General features: G+C 38.6%; 1 protein-coding gene across 11 annotated transcripts in view; it reads left to right on the plus strand.

Annotated features, from left to right (window-relative positions):
- Positions 1 to 3,876: 3,876 nt before the first annotated feature.
- Positions 3,877 to 22,748, plus strand: part of LOC134211955 (protein Wnt-1-like) — a 126,514-nt gene continuing 107,642 nt past the window's right edge. Inside the window, exons 1-2 of one of the 11 annotated variants that reach the window (XM_062689364.1) lie at positions 3,877 to 4,508; positions 16,287 to 16,647. The gene's annotated coding sequence lies outside the window, so the exon portion shown is untranslated. Of the gene's footprint in view, positions 4,509 to 4,544; positions 4,734 to 16,286; positions 16,648 to 22,748 lie in introns of those variants that run through there. The other 10 variants (XM_062689362.1, XM_062689365.1, XM_062689363.1 and 7 more) reach the window with 10 other exon arrangements.

Genomic DNA, 22,748 nt, shown 5'->3' on the forward strand with positions numbered 1-22,748 from the left:
TCCGAGTGAAGAATGACCTAAACAGTGCGATGCGCCTTCTTCTATAGGCGAGGCAGCATACCCTTCAACCAATGAGAACGATCGGAGGGGAAATAGAAAGAGTAAACATTTTCTTGCTAGGGATGCTGTCATTCTGACTTGCAATAAGGGATGTTTAAGTAATTTTTTGACGTAGGACTTACGTCTCTTTTTACTATACCGGGTGTCATTCCAAAATATTCAAATCGACCGCGTTACGCTGTGTTGAAAGATTTTAAACGTTAATAGCGTTCGTCTCAATGGACGAATTTCTGCGGTAAGCCCCTCAATCGACAGATTTCAAGTATGCCTTTCATGTCCATGCTTGATAAGACTCGAAAAACTTGTTTCAATAGGCATGAAACTGTTTTCAATGAAAAACATTGAGATCAAGGGAACCTATAAATATGGGTACCGCATAATTCTTGCATCATTCCATTACCACGTTCTCATTGGTGCAGACACCAGCGAATGAGCAGCCACTGGGTCTGCCGAGAAGCCATAAAATAGCGCAACGCGATTTTTTCCTTTCATTCTGACCGGGACAAGCGAAGCAACCGCATCATCGATTGAACAGCACTCACACCTTTTAGCAGGGAATGAAGTCTGCACCGACCGCTTTTTCGGATCGACACCATCGAAGCCACCATCATCAGCCGATCAGCAGCCAACAGCAGCAGTCCACCCTATACAGACCCGACAAAGCAGCAATGCTGAGCAGATACCGGCAGCAGCAGAGTCGAGCCGAGACCGGCCGGCATCGGTGATGAGCCGAGACAGGCTGAAGAAAAGCCACATGATGCAGCATGTATGTCCAAAAAACAAACGGTTCTTCAGAGAGCCAATAATAGAGATCAATATCAAAGCTTACAATACCCTTCGGGATAGAAATTGTACTTGGGTGCCAAATCCAATATTCTAGTGATAAAATTTGATGCGTGATTTTCATAAATAGCGTCAAAACTAACAGTGGATATTTTTTCTGATTTAACCGTGAAGTGGACGAAGGACTTCGCTTGACCATGCCTAAAAAAAACATAAGATGTCCAAATCTCTCACATAATATTTGGATAATTGGATTAAAAAACACCGATAACAGCTCAAACATTAATAAACTATCAATCGATTTTTCATCAAATGTTGGATTTTTTGGCATTGATCAAGAAATATCTAGATAAACATTGTTTGATACTGACCGCACACAAAGCGAACGTGACTGAATGATCGTCCCATGTTACCAATTCTAAATCTTATCACCCGAAATCCCATGTCCGGGTGTTTCCTTCCATCTACTACTAACAATGTTGTCTCAGAAAAGAACTCGTACTTCTCACCTGAACTGCAATTCTAAGCTCGCTTGCTCGGCTTATTGGCCTGTATCAAGCGAAAAGTCCCGTTAGGAAATAGACGCCAGCAGCGAGCAACAAGTGTAAAAAAGAAGAAGACCTTCTCGAACGCGTTGTTGATGATGACGCTTTGGCTGACAAAGAAGCGGGATACAAGACACTGGCTGATTGGCCCACCAATTGGGAAGCAGAGAAGATTCAAAATAAGGTATAAAAGAAAAGTGCATTCGCTCGCAGAGCATTCAGTCTTTTTCATACCACCACTAGAAATTCGCGGTTATTTGAAAAAATCGTTTTCTTACTTTTTGGACTTAGCCGAAGCAAACAGCCTTTTCAAGGCTCTAAGAGTTAAAAATAATGTTCTCCTTCAGTCGCTATCGCACGGATTAGGAGGCCCTACATCCCCTGCTGGGCCAACTTGTGGCTTATTTCAGGCAGTCCTTCAGTGGGAAGGTTGCTAATCGAGGCTCGAGGCTAATATTCCGTGACCGGACAGATACTTCCTGAATTGTTTTCGATGATTCTTGTTCGAGGTAGATTTGATTTCTGTGTCGGTTTGATGAGAAGATTTTGCCAAGGAATGGTATGAAATGCCGATTATTTATCCAAAATAGTTGATGTGAGAAATTTGGACATATTATGTATCTTAAAGGCATGGTCAAGTCAAGTCCTACGTCCACTTAGCGGTTATGTCACAGACATTACCCACTGTTCGTTTTTTCCGACATAGTTTTCAATAATTATAATTTGATAATTTCATTAACAATTTGTTTATTTTTCTAAACACTTCATCTATATACTACAGACAAATACTACGAGTGCTGAAAAAGTCGAGTTTTGCAACGAGTTGCACTCGCTATTTTTTGCAATGACAAAAATTGGCCTTGAATATGATAAATCTGTACAAAAATCTTCTGACGCACTGACGGCTATCTTCGACAGACTTGAAGGTTCACATGTTCCACTTTTGAAAACTTCTTACTTTTTAACGGATCTTTTCGGTGATTATTTGGCGTTTCAGTCTATATTTTGAATGAAAAACAACTATATGTTTTCTTTCTCCGACGTTTCGATCCTTATTGAACCTATTTCAAGGATTTGAAATTTTGGTTGTTTTCTCGTCAAGTATAGTTTTATAACTTTTAACCGTCATTCCTTGTTCCGTGTTTCGTCCCTTTTTTCCGAAAAACTTTGAAAAAACTGACAAATTTAAAATTTGATTTCAAAGTTTTTCGGATTGCGCTAAAGTCGCCAAAGTTAATAAAAACCTCATACGATTTTGCGAACGGCTATAAGATAAAATACACCTATCAAGTTTTATTGTTTTAAGTGTATCACCCTATCATTGCCATTCTCGCTTTGCCATACGCATGCCGCTGCACAACTAGATATTAGGATTGTCAAAATACGTTTACATTGATAGCTAATCACAAAGCAAAAAAAAAAAATAACTTTGTAAATCTGTTTTTTTCTTCAATGGCTCTACATTCTGACTGGAGCCTGCGTTTCAACTATTCTGTTCGAATTTCCTCAGTTATTATATAGGTAAAAGCTTTTCTATGCCCACATTGCACCAATATTTATCTTGTGTGGCAAGCCTACATTGGATACATTATGCCCAGGGAGTCGAGAATGTTTCCCACCCAAAGACATCATAGACTGCGAGAGAATCGAACTTACCATCCCCGGATTGGCAACGCTAGGCCTTTGCTCGCAAGGCTAACTGGAGACCCATAAATAATCTGAATATATTGAATTCTCCAACACTCGATATTGTAATGATCAGCGAGTAGATGAGGGTATCGGGTTAGAGAGTAAGAAGAAACCAGTCGAGTAAGTGAGACTTGACTGTAGCTTGTCAACACAAAGATATCTGCTTTGATGAACTTTAATTCAATCGTTTGTAACTAATTAGCAAGCGAAATACGATCAAGAGGCAACTAGCTTCCACTTGGGTTCATGAATGGGTGAAAAAGATCTTTCACACCACCACCGTCTATACCACCCACGCTATTCCAAGCAAACAGCATGTGCTTCAACCGCCAACACGCCACCGGCCAGAGAGTTAAAAGAAGTATTTTCAGTGGTGGCGCGGATTTGTTATTATCGACTCCTGTTCTCGGATGCCAACCAATAAACAGCGGTCTCTTTCCTCTCGCGCTTTCTCAGTGCACTTCGCGTAGGTGCATTTTGGATTCAACCTGCTGCCATCGGTTGGTTGGTTTTCCATTCAACAAATGCTCGCTCTCTCTCGGTTCCATACTAAACTTGACTGCTTGAGCGCCCATTGCTGTAGGTTCTCTCCTCCTTCATCGCCACCCATTCCACGTTTATTATGCTGTGTGAAGGGATCTCCATTCCAACATATCGATGGGAGTAGGTGCCGTGGGAGAAAATGCTCAAATCATGCCAGCCCCCGTTGTTGCGGCGCGTCGGTGGAAACGACGGCAGGGAAAACAGATTACTGGCACTAATGCTGGAGAGCGTCCCTGACTGACAGTGGCAACGCGAATCAGTTCATTCCTGACTTTCGAACGGTTTGGGCGCACTTTCGGAACACGGAAAACTGTCTGCTGCGGATCCCAGGATACAGACTTTGATCCTTCTCTGGCGTTGGTGTTGAAATCTCTTGTATTTCACAAGGGACTTTTGAGAGGAGGTTTCTTAGATTTGTTATTTTCCTAGTTGATTTGGATGGTATCTACTAAGTGTTGACTGGCGTTATAATAGGTGTTCTGTAGTTGAAAATTGCATCTACTGAGTAATAAGTGCGAACAAATAGCTGAGTGAAAAGGTGTGGAAGGTTGGGAATTGAGTTGTGAGCGATTTGAGCCACGAAGCGAAGCAAACAAGTTTGCTTAATGCCTGATCCCTTTGGCCCATGTCGTATCGTGATATCCAAGAGTTGCTTGCGCGAATCGCGAAGAGTGGACCACTTGAGTGCTCAACACACCGATTATCGCTTAATTTAACGATCTGCTGAAAGAACACCATATGAACAACGTGGCCGGGCAAACCGTGTAGAGCAACGTGCAGAATTCGAATAAAAACAAAATATAATAAAAAATCGCGGTGAAAAAAGAATAGACGAAACCGGCTCAGCAACGACGGCGGTAGCGAAGAAAGAAGAAACAAAGATCAACGGTAGCCGAAAGAGAGTCGCGCGGAAGATGTTAGGCAGACCTCGCCTGCTACGGTTGGAAGAAAGATATCAATATGCCAAATTGTGCGATTCATCAAAATCAGTTCAAGTGGCCCGGTTTGTGTAAATAAACAGAATGCACAACTGCTGTAGTGCAGTGCCGATGTGATTCCATCACTGCGAAGTGGAGCTGATTGATTGGAAAAATATCCTGGACCATATCAAGGGTAGCTTGCGACTGTATACATATAAATATTTTACGGAAGTTTCGATCTGCAAATCCTCTTTCCTCGCTTATTGGCTACCGTATCTGATTGTGAGTATATGCCAAACAGATAAGTTTTGCTGGGAATGGTGCTTAATATTTATCAAATTTCTCTGTTATGAATACCAAACACATTGATAGAAATACCAGGAATTTTTGATACTCAAAGAACTTAGGGCTTCATATTTATGTATATCCCTGCATCGAGTGATTTTGTAAATTTAATTTCATTTTACATAATCCTTTTGGAGTGATTTTGTAGTTTTTTAACATAATATGTGTGATAAATTGGAATACAATTTATCATATTTCAGTTTTTTTTTTTGTAGCTTTTTAATGAAGTTAGCTTTTAAATAAGGGGTCCTCCTTAGCCGTGCGGTAAGATGCGCGGCTACAAAGCAAGACCATGCCGGTTCGATTCTCGGTGCCGGTCTAGGCAATTTTCGGTTTGGAAATTGTCTCGACTTCCCTGGGCATAAAAGTACCATCGTATTAGCCTCATGATATACGAATGTAGAAATGGTAACTTGGATTAGAATCCTCGCAGTTAATAACTGTGGAAGTGCTTAATGAACACTAAGCTGCAAGGCGGCAATGTCCCAGTGGGGGATGTAATGCCAATAAAGAAGAAGAATGAATTTTGTTTTGATTAATAGTTTTATTGCGTTTACAACCACAATTGTACCGCAATACAGAAATTGTGCCTGCAAGTTTGTGATGTGCATTAGTATAAAAAATCGTTACAATTTCACAAGAGTTTTCTCACTTTATTTACTACTAATGAACTGCGATTCGCGATTCGCATAAGAGTCCCATGTCGATTTTTGACGATTTGGATTTTCTTCCAGAAATAAGCTTAAAATGCCCTCATATTTAAGAAAAACTAATAAAATAATTGACTTTGTTCTAGAAATATGAAAATCAAAAACCACTTGTGTTGTCCCATCTTGTTATTTATTCGCACAACAGTCACATTCCTGATTTTGATACACTTTTGAACAAAAAATAAATATAATTATGGTCCATTCAATAGTTCCATAGCGATGAATACAGATCGAGAATATTATGCCAATTTTTCAGAAAGATTGCAGGTTTTATCAATTTATTATATTTTTTTGTATTTCTCGAGTTTGAAAAATTCAACGGCATATTACTCAATTTGAAGAAAACTGACATGGGACGCTTATGCGAATAGGGGCAGTGAAGTGCATATTAAGTACTGTGTGTGCAAATAGATAGGACAAGAAACAGTTAAGGAAGGCATGATTCCGCTGTCGGAATTCCTTGAGCAGTATGGAGCTGACAAGTTGAGCATATTTGATTTTCCCCAGAAATTGAATCGAATTTTCCTTGGCTGCTCTACTCATGATCAGCTTTAGATTGTCATGTAGCAACATTCACTTATTATTCAATTGTAAATTATTTGCGAACAAAGAACACTGATCACTTTTTCCAGTGTTACGGCATGTCACTTTGCTCAATGTGACAAAACAAGGTGATATTTTTTCGGATTTTTGAGAACTTGGTTTTCTTATTTCTTGAAGTTCTATATACATAAAAATGAATTTCTGCCTATCTGATTCTTATAGACTCGGAAACTACTGTACTGATCGGTGTGAAAATTTGTATGTAGGGGTTTTTGGGACCGGGGAAGGCTCTCAAGATGGTTCGAGACGCCTCCTCGCTCTAAAAGATGGGGCTGGCATGCAAAAGAAACAAACATTCATGTATAACTACACACTTATTTTTTTCCGGGATCTCAGCAAACTGTTGAACTTTTACCGAGATTCGCACAGCTGTGCCCCAACAAACATGTTTTTTGCCGAGATTTCTGTCAAAATTGCTGAAAATCAGCAAATAATTTGCTGAAAATCAGCTAACAAACGACAGTTTTGTCGGAATATCAGTTTTTTATGTGCGGCTTTTTGCCGAGCTTCAGAAATAAAAACAAAGTGTGTTGGAAACTAATCAAGCAAATAAAACCAGATTTGGCTTGTGGAGGTTTTTTAAGACACAAAATGTTTCTATGATGGTTTTAGACCTCTCTCCGCGCTAGAAGGGGTGGCTCCCATACAAATGTCACACAAAATGATGCATAACTCGGGTACTAATCTAGCAAATGGAATCAAATTTGGCATGTGAATGTTTTTGAAGACACGAAATTTTTCTATGATGGTTTGAGACCCCTTCCCGGTCTAGAAGGGTGGGTGGCTCTTATACAAATAAAACACTAATTCCTGCATAACTCGAGAACTAATCAAGGAAATGGAACTCAATTTGGCATGTTGGAAAAAGGAAGTTTTGACGTTTGCTCTGCCGAATAAAATCGAATCGCAAAGCAAACGTTAAAACTTAAATTGTGAATACAAAACAAATGTTTGTGCTAACTAATCAATTCTGGGCGAGACTAAGTTCGACGGGTCAGCTAGTAACTTATAAATATGCGTTTATGGGCAAAATAAGTATACCTACTGCATCCAGTCAATATTTTAACAACAAACAGATATACACCATAACAACAATTAAATCACGGTGGATTCTTGCTGGTTCACGAATTCGGGAACGCTTTTTTTGCGTGTACCACTTAAATGCTATTTCAATGCAGGTTTTGGCCCAATATATTTAAGTGTTTTATCATACATTATCGATAATGTAGAACTTTTATTGACTTTTATTGATCATTTGTTCAGCACCATAAATGCTAAATATATGAAAACAAGAAAAATATGTTTTTAATGCCAATTTAATTTTTCTTTGTTTTTTTTAATATACCATTATTGTATTTTCATATTCATATGGAACACAAATTTTGTTACTCTTTTCGAGCGCTCTTGCCACCCGATGCTGTAGTTGTCTTCGCCCTTACCAGCTGGGTGTAAAGTGAGCAAGAGAACCTGCATCATGAATTCAACCCTTCAACCAATCTCTTGTTTCAACTCTCGCTGTTTGTTTATATGAACAAAAAAATGGTTTTGGAGCTAATATATAGCCTTTACTCGTACTAGGTACGAGATAGGCAAAAAGGTTATAAACTACTGAGAAATAAAGGCGCTTCGATTCCCTTTCTTATTCTTCCTAAACGTGTTAGATGCATTACAGTCAAATCCGAGATACCGAGATTGAAATTTGGATTCATAACTGACAAGCCAAAGCAGTTGAAGACCTTCTAAGATCCAAAAAATCGTATTCGCTTAAATCTACTATTTTGCTTGCAGTAATTTCTCATCACTGGACTTTTTTACAATGTGTTCATCATTTCCGAATATCCGTCATATTAAAAGTTTCAAATTCTTATTCAAAGTTGAAAAAATCGATTTTATTTAAATTTTTATCTAATGTAGGGGGAGATCCTACAAAGCAAGACCATGCTGAGGGTGGCTGGGTTCGATTCCCGGTTCCGGTCTAGGCAATTTTCGGATTGGAAATTGTCTCGACTTTCCTGGGCATAAAAGTATCATCGTGCTAGCCTCATGATATACGAATGCAAAAATGGTAACCTGGCTTAGAAACCTCGCAGTTAATAACTGTGGAAGTGCTTAATGAACACTAAGCTGCGGGGCGGCTCTGTCCCAGTGTGGGGATGTAATGCCAATAAGAAGAAGAAGAAGGGAGAGATCCCCCAGTGGCGGACACATAAGCCATTTAACAAAAATCTCACTAACTATACGGATTATGTTAACTGGTATTTATACCATATACACAAAATATGATCATTGATGAATCATATAAACCATACATGAGCATTTGAACAAGTTTTGGGACAATGTATTTTAATGATGAATTTCACCTTTCAGAAAAGCGTACCCTAGTACCGGACACTTTTGCATCATGTTCAAATATAACGAAGTTGCTATTATATGAGTAGAGACATAATTTAGAATAGCAATATTTTTCACTTGCTTTGAGTTGTGGATATTAAAATGTGTTAATAGAGCTTATTCGACTCTCCAGCTAAATTTCTTACATCCTACTCCAAATTCTCACCTTTTTTCAATGCCATCTTCAAATTTTCGTTCTACTTATTTCTATGGCTTCCTGATACTTTAGTATGAAGAAGCAATTAAATTGAAGTAAGTTTAACAAAACAGGTGTAAAAATGACTATTTGCTTACATAAGAATCTCGCTGTCCGGACAGCTGGGGGACAGCTGCCGGATAGACGAAATTGATTTTGCACCACAATTACATAACATATCTAACAAATCATGATCGTTATTCAAAATATGGCTGATATTGACCATCTCTACATAATTAGAATGCTTCCGATCAAATTTGATCTTGTTGATTCAAACCTTCTAAAGTAAGGTAAAACAAGAAAATGTTGACCATTTTTTTATAATCCTAAATTTTGAACAAAGCTTTCAACCTAAAGATCATTTTTTTTTTCTACAGGTAAACTTTGAAATAGCTATCCTTTGCACTACATTAGATGGTGAAAGGACCTCTACAAGTATCGTTTTGAGAAGTGTCCGGTGTTGGGAGGTGTCCGGCGCTGGGGGACCTCCCCCTATTAATGTCTGTGTTATAAATTTTAGACTTTAGAAAGTATCATATTTCATGTCGGGGTCAGGACATTTTGATGTTTGGTCTATTGAGGAGGTTGCGATATGCAATGTAGGTGAGCTCAAGACCGTATAAAGCCAACTGTATATAATGCTTGCTTGCCCAAACGGAAACGATTACAATTGAAAGCGTTTTAAGTTGATCCTGGTACGGCAGTTGATTCTAACGGAACGGAAATTGACAATTTTATTTATTTTTTGATGATGGATTGTTCCACAACTTGATGGACAGCTGTGGCCGCGTACGCATTTGTTGATGATCATACCCTTACGGCGATTGTGCTTTGATACGAGTACGTTCGGGTGTGTCTCTGACGACGACGTAACGTTTAATTGGCGAAGCAGGTTCTGGTTTCATACCCAGTACGGAAAGCATGCTGTTGTAAGTCGTGAAGCTCCAAGAATTCCCTGGAGTATAGACGTTAATGTCTACATGCGTAGGCAAAGGGCTGTTATCTCTTTTTTATATGATTCATGTCCTATTCGATCAAGTGAACCAAATTAGATACGCCTTCAATAGCTGTTCTTTTCCAATTCATCCAAGAATTCCCTGGGGTATAGGCCTTGAAGTCTACACGCGTAGCCAAAGGGTTGATATCTTTTTTTCAAAAGGTTCATGCTCTATTTGATGCAAGAAACCAAATTGGATTCGCCTTCAATGACTGTTAGGGTCTACACGCGTAAAAAAAGGGCTGGTATCTCTTTTTAAAAATGGTTCATGCCCTATTTGATCTATTTGACCAAATTGGGTGCACCTTTAATAACTGTTCCGTTTCAGGTCATCCAAGAATTCCCCTGAAGTATAAGCCTTAAGGCACAGATAGACATCATAGAACAAACATCAAAATTCAAAGTGAACTCTTCGTGTACCAACAATCGACGACCGGCCCTCCCGCGTATCCAAGGCGATAAAGGGAAATGAAAAAGCATGCGCTGCTGCTGTGTCTTATGCTCGTTGTTGAGTGAAGCATGACTTTCACCGCTAGGTTCGCCAGCGTTTCAAAATCAGGAAAGGATCACATTCCACGATTAAGATGCCTATATGTTATGTGCTTAAGGTCTACACGCAAAACCAAAGGGCTGATATCTCTATTTTGAAAATGGTTCATGTCTTTTTCAATCCGTAGAATAAAATTGTATACGCCTTCAATGACCGTTTTGTCCTAGATCGTCCAAGAATTCCCTGGAGTCTAGGCCTTAAGGTCTACACGTGCAACCAAAGGGCTGTTATCTCTTTTTGAAAATGTTCCATGTCCTTTTCAATCCGTGGAATCAAATTGGATATGTCTTTAATAAATGTTTCGTCCCAGTTCATCCAAGAATGGTGTTTAGGCCTTGAGATCTACAGGATCTATTTGACCAAATAGGTTACCCTTTCAATGACTGTTCTGTTTCAGTTAATACAAGAATTCCAGGGAGTATAATCGCTTTGCAAGTAAGCAAAGGGCTGTTATATCTTTTTGAAACTGGTTCATGCCCTATTTAATCTATTTAATAAAATTGGGTATGCCTTCAATAGCTGTTCCTTTCCATGTCATCCTTTCCATGTTCTCGTAACACGCGTTACGAGATACTTCATATGTTTTAAATGACTCCTGCTCTATTTGGACCATGAAATCAAATTGGGTACGCCTTCAATAATCTGGCGTTTCGGGCCATCCGAGAATTCCCTGAAGTATGAGCCTTGAAATCCACACACGTAATAAAATATGAACCATTGAGAAATCGACTGTATATTTTATTTCGATTTTAAGGACGGCTACGCAGTCTTGAATTATTGAAACAAGATGTATATTTGTTTACTTATTAACTGGAGTTTAGGCCTTGATGTCGTTACGCGTACTTTTGTAAATGGTCTATGCCTAAGCTGACCATATGTACCGTATGTAACGCGACAGTCCCGTTTTTTAGACCTTATTGTGCTGTCCCGTCGTAATCTAAAAAATCCTCAATTTGTCCCGCTTTTTCATTGATTCTTCCAAAGAGCCCCAAAATATTATTCAAACAAATTAAATATTTTTGGCAGGAGTTTAAAATCAAATAATTTTGTGTCTTTATTAGAGATATTGGCAGCCCTCGGCTGACTCATCTCTCAACAAAGAAAGTGGACGAAACCCATAAAAATGTGAGATGTTATGTTATTAGTGTTATTTTTAATCTACTGTAGAAACCCTAACTTAATTCACCGATTAGTGATACTGCCTTTCTCGCATTTAGTCAAGACACCAACCTTATGTGGTGGTAATCTAGTTCGATGTACCATTTTCGGTTCAGGATTACTGTATGAAAAGTTGTCTAATGTTTTTCTTAGCTTTTGTGCATACACATACACACACATACACACGGACAGACGGACAAAAAAAAGGTTTTGGAGTGAAATGCTAGCCTTTCTGTACGACTTTGTTGTACAAGAAAGGTAAAACGACGACATGAAAAACTAATTTATATATAATAAAGTCAGTTTCAAACCGAGGAGAAATTTGGTCGGATTAAATACTAGATTTAAGGCCCTTACGTACTTTAAAGTTAGTTTACACATCAAGAGCTTGACTGCAAATTTCGCTCCCATGTGTGTTGACGGAAGTTATGCGTTCCCGTTATGAAAAATTAGCGATTCGGCCCGATTCAAAATACAATCCAGCGGAGATCTCTGAGAGTCCGAGCTGTAAATCAGACTAAAAAATGGCCTAGATTTTTTTTACTTTCCACGACTAAATTGCATGAGTACCACTTTTTTGGGAGCACATGGGAACAAAATCAATGGACAAGAATCCCGAGGTGTGAGGCTACTTTTAGCGTCATTTAAATCAATTTCGATCAAAAAGGGCTGTGATTTGATTAGATTTGACATTTATTCTCATGCGCCAACTACATTCCTGGAAATAATTAAAACGACATTCTATTAATGTTTTTTTCTTGTTGAGATTCTTGTTATTCTTATCCGCAGATTTTTTTCCTAATTATATTCATGAAAAGGGATTTGGGGAAAATCAATAATTCCACCATATTCCTTTTTTCGCATTTGTCTTTTAATGCGTATTTTTTTGTTCCTTCGTGGTTTTGTCCGCGTCCTTTTGAAGAGTGAAACATTAAGTAGTTTAGTATTTTTCCACAACTAACTTGATAAAATAGAAGGTTATGGTGGTGAATGATTCACTCTAAAATATTTATAAGAAAGGAAGAAACATGGAAAATGAAAAAGCCCATAAATTTTAAAATGTTTACAGCTCTCGAATTTTATCACAAGGTTTTTTGACATCTTCCGTATTGCCAGCGCGTTTGTCCCGTTTTTATACCGAAATGAGCTGGTAAGCCTATCTATGCCTTCAGTAATCCATAGAACCAAATTGGATAGGCAGTAAACAAGAAATCAAATCATACCTAATTTAAATAATCACGCACGTTGTATTCCTAAAAGAAGAAAACAGATCTTTCGTTATGCGTATTGACTTAAGGCCTGTACTCCTATTCTTGGAATTTTTGGATGGCTTTGAATGGAACTAATCACTAAGAGCATGTTGCGTTTCTGAAAGTATCAAATAGATCTTTCGTTACGCGTATTGACCCTAATGCCTGAAGTTCAATTCTTGGAATTCTCGGAAAGCCTGAAATGGAACATGCAATCAATTCATATCCAATTTGGTTCAAATGATCACTAAGAGCATGTTGCATTTCTAAATTAAGCATGTAGATCTTTCGTTATGCCTGTACTCCAATTCTTGGATGGCTTGGAATGGAACAAATGTTGAAGGCATGACCGATTTGATTAAAGAATCGCAAGGAATATTGATGTTTGGCCCGTTGGGAGCATGTACCATATCGAAAATTCCTATAGATGATAGTTTATGCGTGGAGCCCTGAAAACTTAAACTCCAGGCAGCAACTCTTGGAAGCCCTAGAACATGGGATAATAAAGTATCCAATTTGGGCCTTCGGATTGCTATGATTATGTATCGTATTTAAAATTGTCCAATGATCAATGAATCAAGTGAAAAACTAGTAATTTAAGCAAACATTCTTTTTACGTCATATTCTTTTTACCTCATCCCAAAAAGTGCCGTAAAAAGAGGGTTGAGTGTATAAAATTTGGTTGAAATCAGTCGCTCATAAGAAGTTAGCTGGCATACAAACATACATGCATAGATTGGTTTTTATATATCAAATATGCCTAAAACCTAAGTATAGGGGTGACATATGGTTAATCAAAATTGTACATATTTGAAACCATCACCCCATATCATAATTTCTCATTTTTTTGGTTTGGTGGTGGAAGGTAATAGCAGAAAAATCTAACTGCGATAGCACATCGAAAACTATTCATGCTGTCGATGAGAGAAAACTGAAAAGTATTTTTGTGTTTGTCTTCCTCGTTAATCACTTATGTCACCTTAATCTCTTCAGGAAACTTTTGAATGATGGCAACTTCCGATAACAAAATAGGCATTGACGTAAATAAGGGGGAGGATTGGAAAATTTAGTTAGCAGTGATATCAATTTTCAACATATCTTCCTCTTCTTCTTACCGGCATTACATCCCCCCCACTGGGACATTGCCCGCTGCTTAGAGTTCATTCAGCACTTCAACAGTTATTAATTGCGAGGTTTCTAAGCCAAGTTACCATTTTTGCATTCGTATATCATGAGGCTAACATGATGATACTTTTTATGCCCAGAGAAGTCGAGACAATTTCCAAACCGAAAATTGCCTAGACCGGCACCGGGAATCGAACCCAGCCACCCTCAGCATGGTCTTGCTTTATAGCCGCGCATCTTATCGCTAGGCTAAGGAGGGTCCCAACATAATGAATTATTGAAAAAGGTTTAAAGAATTAAGAGTTATCTCACTTATCTCTTATCTCAGATTATCACCCTATCATAATGAAATGAATGGAAGACAAATGATCTTGTTTCTCATTTCTGAGAAAAATTCATGTGTGGTAGTGAAATTGCACTTGGTGTTGATTATGAAAAGGCAGTATCTAATTGATCTGAAAGCATTAAAGTAAGCTTGATATGAACAACAACAGAGAGCCACAAAAATATCAATCAAAGAAAACGTGGTACTTCGCCAGCAGTCAAAGACATGTAGTCAACCATCACGGACTGGAGTGTCAGTTTATCAGCAGACTTCCGGTTTCCAGCAGCATGGCAATCTCCACAATTCCCATCAGCATTCGAAAAGGATTCTCATCAGAATCCGAGAGGAACTCCCATCATAATCCAAGAAGAATTCTCATTGGAATTTCTGAAGAATTCCTTTCAGAATCATCGAAGTATCACTGGATTCCATCTGTGTGGGATACTTTTCATAATCCATGGAAGATTTTCTTCAGAATCTCTTGTTGCTTTTCTTCGGAATTTGCCCAGAGGCGTTCAAAGATTTGCTTCGGAATCCCTCTGACGATTTGCTTCAAAATTTCTCGACGAATTGCTTCGGAATCCCGCGAAAATTTGCTTCGGAATCAACGATTTGCTTCAACATCCTTGGTAGATTCCATTTGCAATCACTGGAGGATTCTCTATGGAATCCCTGAAGGATTCATTCGGAATCTCTCGACGATTTGCTTCTACATCCCTGAAACATTGCCTACGAAATCCCTGGAACATTTAGGTTGGAATTCCTGGAGGATTTCCGACGGAATCTCTGGAACATTCCCGTTGGAACTCCTGAAACGTTCTCCTCCGAATCCCTGAAACATTCCCGTCGGAATCCCTGGAGGATTCCCGTCGACATCCCGGGAGGATTTGGAATCCCTGGATCTGCCTTCAGAATCCCTGGGGGTTCCCTTCGGTATGCTCGAAGGATTCCCATCGGAATTTTTGGAATATTCCCGTCGGAATCACTAAAGAATTCTTATTGGAATCCTTGGAGGGTTCCCGTTGGTATACCTGGAGGAATGTTATATATTTTTTCATTTGAGATAGATAGAATATTTATCGAAATATGCAAATATATTCACTGCCTGGGTGGGAACCTGACGGTGATTCATCACATATTGTCCTTTGAGTGTGCGGGACAAAGCCGAGCGCTTCTACACTTAGACGCAATAACCATGTCGCTATCAATTTGAGTCGTGGTAGCAATCATCGCAGATAAACAAACACACTTCGATACTGTGGGCTACAACAGAAAGCACATACTTGGGAAAGTGGATATGGATAACTGTAATTGATCCGCAATTGCATTAGGTGGTTGGACCGGATTTATCACATTACCACTAAGACAACTTAATGAGGTGGTAAAATGTTCAAGAATTTTTGAAAAGAAGCTCAAAATAGAAAAAATAGATGAAGGAGCTATAGGTAATAATTTTAATGACACATCATACAATTTAGTAATCTACTGCAATATGAAATCAAAATATGTAACCGATCATGAAAGTTGATATGTGAAATAAATTATTATTTCAAGTCGGTCGAATTTCTATTTTCTAGCTCGTAGTTCCCGTCAACGTTCCCCATTTTATAAAAATTGACATCACACTGTGTTTGGACTGAACCACCCGTTAGAAAAATGTTTTAATTTGCTTAACGATGTACTTACGCTTGATTTTAGTATCAGTAGAGATCGTTTTGAAAGTCGCATAAGGCAATAATAACAGGTGTAAGTTGTCAGTCTGTGCCGTTTAAAGTGAAGACGGTGTAAATTAAAAAAATGATGTCACCTGCCAACATCAAAAAATGTTTTCTATTTGCTTTCATTATGCTGTAAGATTTTGCTCGTGGAATGCGTCTCCTTATGTAGTAGTCTCCACTCGATTAATGGAAAACGCATGGTAGGTAGTCATGAAACAAATTTCGGTAGCCTTTCAATTTTGTAAAATTCTTCAACCGTATGCGTTTTCCGCGTTTCAGCACTCTCGTTCGGCTTACTGTAAACCGGGAAGTGGCAATCTGTCAGCGACCAGTAGCGCAATATCTGGAATTAATTTTGCCATTGTATGTTTTAAATAGGATCACCCAAAGTGAGTGAAACACTGCATTTACGAAAACATAAAAACAAGTTTCCATCCCACCACCGTCGATAGTGCAACGCAACTGTATTGTGAAAGTGGTAACGACTGCACCAAGTGTTTGTATACCTATTCCGAGTCCGAGTGCAGTGCATCGTGTATATTTTCCGACAATTTCTAAACATTGAGAGAGAAGAAAAATCTATTCAGATTAAAAGTTCCGACCTGCGGCCAGCAACACGGCACTGCTGGACTTCAACTCAACAAGCGCCCACCATCAGTCGACGGCTCCGACCAGCACAAAGGCAACAGCGGAAAGTGAGGAGAAAAGTTCATTAAGCAACACCGACAACTCCGAAAAGGTTTGTGTTAATTAATGGTATTTAAATTTTCCCAACTATCTCTCTAACGCGCGCGCCTGTCTATATGAAGGGGGAAGTAGATAAGCACACATGTCTTACCGGCCCGTCCTCACCCGTGCAGCACAGATTCCGCAGTCCACGCATAGCTCGGTGGAACATGTCTTCTCGGCACAGATCCATCCGACCGCCGATCAGATGAATCCTTTCGACAATGTGCGAGACTCTCGAGACGGTGGCAGCGGTAAAACGGGAAAGGCGGGAAGCTTAGGAACAGTTCAACGGTCTTTTGAACCTCCCAAGACACCAGCCTCAACGCCATTCGTACATCCATCTATCGGTACATTTCAAACTCGATAAACAATTATTTACATTGACATTATTCCCAGCGTAATGCACGTTTCGTGTACTTCTCCAAATGTTTTGTTTATCTTTCTCGGACGCCTAGTCTAAAAGTGTCTTCGGGTATGTTCATGGGCACTTGAAACCGTTTGATGTTGATGATCTGCCTGGGAGTTACGGAGAATTCCGATCCATGTGATGAATGGGAAGGCTTCGTCCGCCATGTGGGGGATCCATGATTGCACACTTCGGAGTGTTTCTCTGGCGCGTTTCAGTTTATTAGTCAATAAGTATTATATACACTACAGCTTAAAGTTTTAAAATGTTTCATATATATATTAGGCAACAGCAGTAACAAGCATCAACAAACGCTTAACTTCGATTGAAGTATAACTTGGTCTAACTGTAGAGCAAATTCCGTTCAATCGCATTGATTTCTTTCACAGCCAACACAATTTTGTACTTTAACAGTTTTTAACCATACCCATAAATCAAAATTTGATAAGAAAATTAAATTGCCAGGACTATTGTATAATACTTGTATTTTAATTTCATTGTTATTTTAGCTCGCACAATGCATTGAGTTTAATTTTATAGTTGTAATTTGATTGGATTAATGTTCCAGATTTTCCAATTTCTTTTTATCCAATTAATTTTATCCATCGCTTGTGTCGATATTTTTACCAGGGTGTATCGCTCAAACCTTAGCCTATTATTCTGTGGTTGAGCATAGTTATAGTTGGAAATCTTCATATTTTGAAGCTCTAACCAAAATTATGCCACCAGACTTGAAATTTGATTTTGCTGCCTAATCTGAATAGGCTATTACGCTTAGTGATGGAGGCTTAGTGGGCTGTAAAGATTGTTTTTTTACCCACGTCATCCGAGTGTAAAGTTCTGTCACCTTTTCAAATGTTCAACCTACAATGTTCACATAATCTTAATAAGTTCCTGGCGTAAATCGAACGAACTGGAGAGTTTGCCCGAAATCTTCACATAATTTTGCACACCAGCCATCATTGCATTTATTAGTCTTTTAAGCTTCCCGGGAAAACTGTTCTCGTCCATGATTTTTCATAGCTCTACATGTTCTATACTACACGCTATGTTTAATGGCAACTATTATAGAAAGTGAATGCACTTCAGATGTTAAGCCGTTAGATCATAGTTTTTGGCCTCTAGTTCAAGGATCTGTGTCGATTGAGAATTTTCAATCATTTAAGGTGATATTTTTAACCTAAAAGCCTATTCTGAATTTACAATGTTATGAAAACTCATATGTGAATATGTACGTTATGTGGAAGATATTGATTTGAAAAATGTATTGGAGGTAACCACTTTCCCTTCGATGGGACTCAAACCCATGACCCTCACGCTCCTCTAATGTGGACGTGTACAATACACATATGGAAGTATTGGCTTGATAAATGGATTGCGAGTGATTTGACTATGCGTCCAATTTGGGAATCTCGAGCTCGTTCAGTAGCCGCTAGGTTGCGAAGGCCGACGGAGGTCCTTCGTAGCTTAGTTGGTTAAAGCACCAGTCTAGCGTACTGTAGGGTCATGGGTTCGAGTCCCATCGAAGGGAAAGTGGTTACCTCCAATACATTTTTCAAATCAATATCTTCCACATAACGTACATATTCACATATGAGTTTTCATAACATTGTAAATTAACGTCCAAGTCGGGTGGTTTAATCCCCGGAAATAGGCAATTACCTTTGATTGAACAGCCTATTCTGTCTTTTTTTAATTTTTTGAGGCAAGTTATATAAAATTCAAGCATTACATTTTTTATTCCTGATGCTTCAAGGCAAATTTTCATATTACAATATTTTCATATGATCAAAATTGTAGAAGTTATACTAAAATTACGTGTTTTCATGGTTTTATTTTAATAGATCTAAGCATATATCACCTATTTTGCATTTCATGTTGATTTGATATTAAAACTACGAACTAGTTCTAAGTAGTGTTTATGTTCTTTATTTCAAACTTGTATGTTTTTTATTTCAAACAAAGAAACATAATGGACTACATTATGTGACCACTGTTATACGCTACCACCGCGGATAACAGTTTACTAGCATACTTACTGCTCGTGGTTATCTGCCATTTTGTAGTTTTGCCAGATAGTATCGAAATCTCTATGGATGGCTTCCGTCGTTTGCTCCGTATACTTTGCAAGGCCTTGCTGTGATGCCTCAAAAAATTCAGGAACATGGAATTTCAAAACATGAAACTTTGGGCTGATTGGTAACCCGGCGGAAATCCAATTGTCACAAAGTGTGGCGTCTGATTAGGAGTCCAACAATGTTACACCAAAGCAGGAATCAACAACCTGTTGTAGACTCTTCAATACTTTATAGTAAACATTGCATTCATGAAATCAGCAGAAGAAGTCAATGTTTACGTTTGCGACTTTCGCCCTTATGAAACAACAATGTCGAATTGAGCGTGACGGGTTGCGTTGGCCGCTGATGCACAGCCTTCTGATTTGTGTTGATGGTTTTTTTTCGCTACAGCGTCGAAAATTAGGTTGATCAATCCTAGCAGCAAATGTAGAACTGCAGGAGGGCATTCGTCTAAAATTGTGTCATGGTTTCCTCCTTCCAGAAGAGGATTATGAACACAATTGAAATACAGTATCTCTGAAACACCCACCACGTGAAAGTAGATGCTCTCCTCTTTCATATAGTGGGTGAACTAAAATGTTCTATCGGGGGATCTAGAACAATTTTTATTTTTTCACTATTTTTGGTGCAAACTCCATAGAAATCTCAAATGATAGCCGATTTAACCCCCCCCCCCAAAATGTATGGAAAAATGACCCCCGATAGAATATTTTAAAAATGCACTTACGTGAGAGAGGAAAACCTATACTTTCATGTAGTGAGTGTTTTAGAGATACTGAGTGTTTTAGAGCCTCTTCGGACAAACACACCGTGAAAGTGTTCAGTTATATACAATATACTCTAGGGTGGCTCAAATTAGTATGGGAAAAACTTTTTTCAATTTTTTTGATGGGCCGCCCTCTTATTCGGTTCTATTTGATGCCTTGATGCTTTGGACAAAATTTCAGCCAAATCGGTCAACGTTTGGGTGGTGCTAAACTCGTTGGAAGTTTATATGCAAAAATGTATGCAGAAACATCCAAAAACAGTGAATTGCAGTTGGACGGCACAAATTACGATGAAGAACTATGATACTCATACAAATATTGAAGAATTTAATACAGAATGTTATGCAGAAAACCGCGAGAAGATTGGAGTTTGCCCGGCTAAGTTATTAGCATATCTCTGAAGTAGGGTTTGAGCAAATTTCGTTTCTTTTACCTTTGAAAAGAAATAAATTCACCCATACAACACTCCAGTAAAATGCTAATATATTTAGCTTAGCTTAGCTTAGCTTTGACTGACTACACATATCTATGGTTGCTACTCCGTGATTGACCAGAATCAGTGAAATTGCACAAAGAATCAACTGAATGATTGACTGGGATTGTTCAAGCATTCTCAGTGTGCAAGTTTCAGTGACTCTAAAATTCAAATGATCAATAACGGCGCCGGCCACGTCCTTGTAGTCAGTTAGGAATAAGGAAGGAATATTAGTAGGTGGTTTTTGCTATTTGAAGACCGTGTTTACCTCTGCGTCTCCACAAAAACCACAGGAAGGAATATCAGTTAATTGGTAGGCATCGTTGGATCTGGATTCACTCTGATAAGCGATACGACCGTGTCATTCTTTATACACAGTGATTTTACCTAGCCATGAATCGGGCGCGAAAAGTAGTACAAACTAACTACCGGCCTACCGGGCGCGCAATGCAGAACACAATATTTCGTCCGATCGCGCCATCGTTCTGCTGTCCGAAACAAGAGAAATCTCGCACTGAACTGATTTTTATTACCGGCCGCGCAAAGCAGAACACAATATTTCGTCCGATCGCGCCATCGTTCTGCTGTCCGAAACAAGAGAAATCTCGCACTGAACTGATTTTTATTACCGGCCGCGCAAAGCAGAACACAATATATCGGCCGATCGCGCCATCGTTCTGCTGTCCGAAACAAGAGAAATCTCGCACTGAACTCTCCAGTAAAATGCTAATATATTTACCTAATAAACTCTAATTTTCTCGCGGTTTTCAGCATAAAATTCTGTATTTAATTCTACAAGAACTTATTGAGTATCATGGTTCTTGATCGTAAATAGTGCCGTCCAACTACAAATCACTGTTTTTGGATGTTTCTGCATACATTTTTCAATATAAACTTCCAACGAGTTTTGCACCGCCCAAATGTTGACCGATTTGGCTGAAATTTTGTCCAGAGTATCAGGGCATCAAATAGAACCGAATAAGAGGGCGGCCCATCAAAAAATTTGTAAAAGTGCCACCCTACCTCAGATACATTCAATTATTCAGATACATTCAATTCATTAGACTAAAATAAGTTATAGCATACCTGACCTGTTACAATGGCACTCACGTCTTGAAGTTGCAAACGAGTCCAGATCTTTGAGACTTAATCATAGTTTACCGGTACATTAGGACACAGTGCAAGAAGAATCGATCGCCGAACTCCTGATTCTTTGAAATCAGTTGACAGAGAAGAACTTTCTTCGATGTTCATACATATCTTCAATGATCCTTGCCATCCATCTATCCCGATTTTGATTCGGTAATCATCCACGTTTCGTCTTGCCCTAATGCCCGATTATACTTATGCAAACAACTATCGGATATGGTATATTTGATTCAGATGTTACGGTTGTATCTAGTGTTATCACCTCGAAGAAATCATCTAACTCGTGCACCATATTTTGAAGGGCTTGGTAAGGCACGACAGACAAACTTTTGAAACATTAATCTTTTTTCCGTGTATTTACTCTACGATTCTGGGGTTTCAGCGAATCTAACGTCTCTCTGGCTACATTATAAAGCGGACAGGTATTTTGATAATACTGTCATAGCACTGCTTCCCAGGCGGGTCCTGTCGCGCTCGGTTCCGACCACTAGTAGGGTATTCAATAATGGTTTAAAACCATTTTGAAATAAGTCTAAATTACCATCTCATTAACAGAAAATTAACCTAAAACAGTATGAAAGGCATATTTACACTGCCAAAAATATCTATATAAGATATATGTGTCGCCGTTATAAATTTTTGCAATAGCTTCACCCTAATATAATCGATATTGAACCACACATAAATTAAATAATTGCTAATTCGAGACAACACATAAAGTTTATTTGGACATATATTTTATTAGTAGTTCGCGTGGAGAATGGTTATGTGTGCGCTGATATAGGGTAACCGGCGGTAATGTTGGCCCTGGATGTAACATTGGCTCATCACGCAAATAAATCAATATTTCAGCGATAATACGTCGATTTGTAGGGAGATATTAACCACTGCTTCTTTAGAAAAGTGTATCAAACATATATCTGCTTCATAACTCTAGATTTATACACTTCTTAAACTATTAAAAGCAATTATCTTGCGTGAAAAATCACTTTGACTCGTTTTTTTAGCAGCCATGTTTCGTTGACTTATGCAGGCTGGCTGTGCTAGAGTTTTTCATTTGCCAAATAAAAGAGTTTTCTGAATGAACATACCTGCTTTCGCACATCAGATGAATGGATAACAACCACACTATGTCAGTTATCATTTTTATTTCACAATTTCCATTAGTATAGCGACATAATTAACCAAAACTTTTTTGGACAATACTGGGGGCACTCGTAGCCAAATAATGGCATG

This window comes from Armigeres subalbatus, chromosome 2 (assembly GCF_024139115.2).
Source record: "Armigeres subalbatus isolate Guangzhou_Male chromosome 2, GZ_Asu_2, whole genome shotgun sequence".
NCBI lineage: Eukaryota > Metazoa > Arthropoda > Insecta > Diptera > Culicidae > Armigeres > Armigeres subalbatus.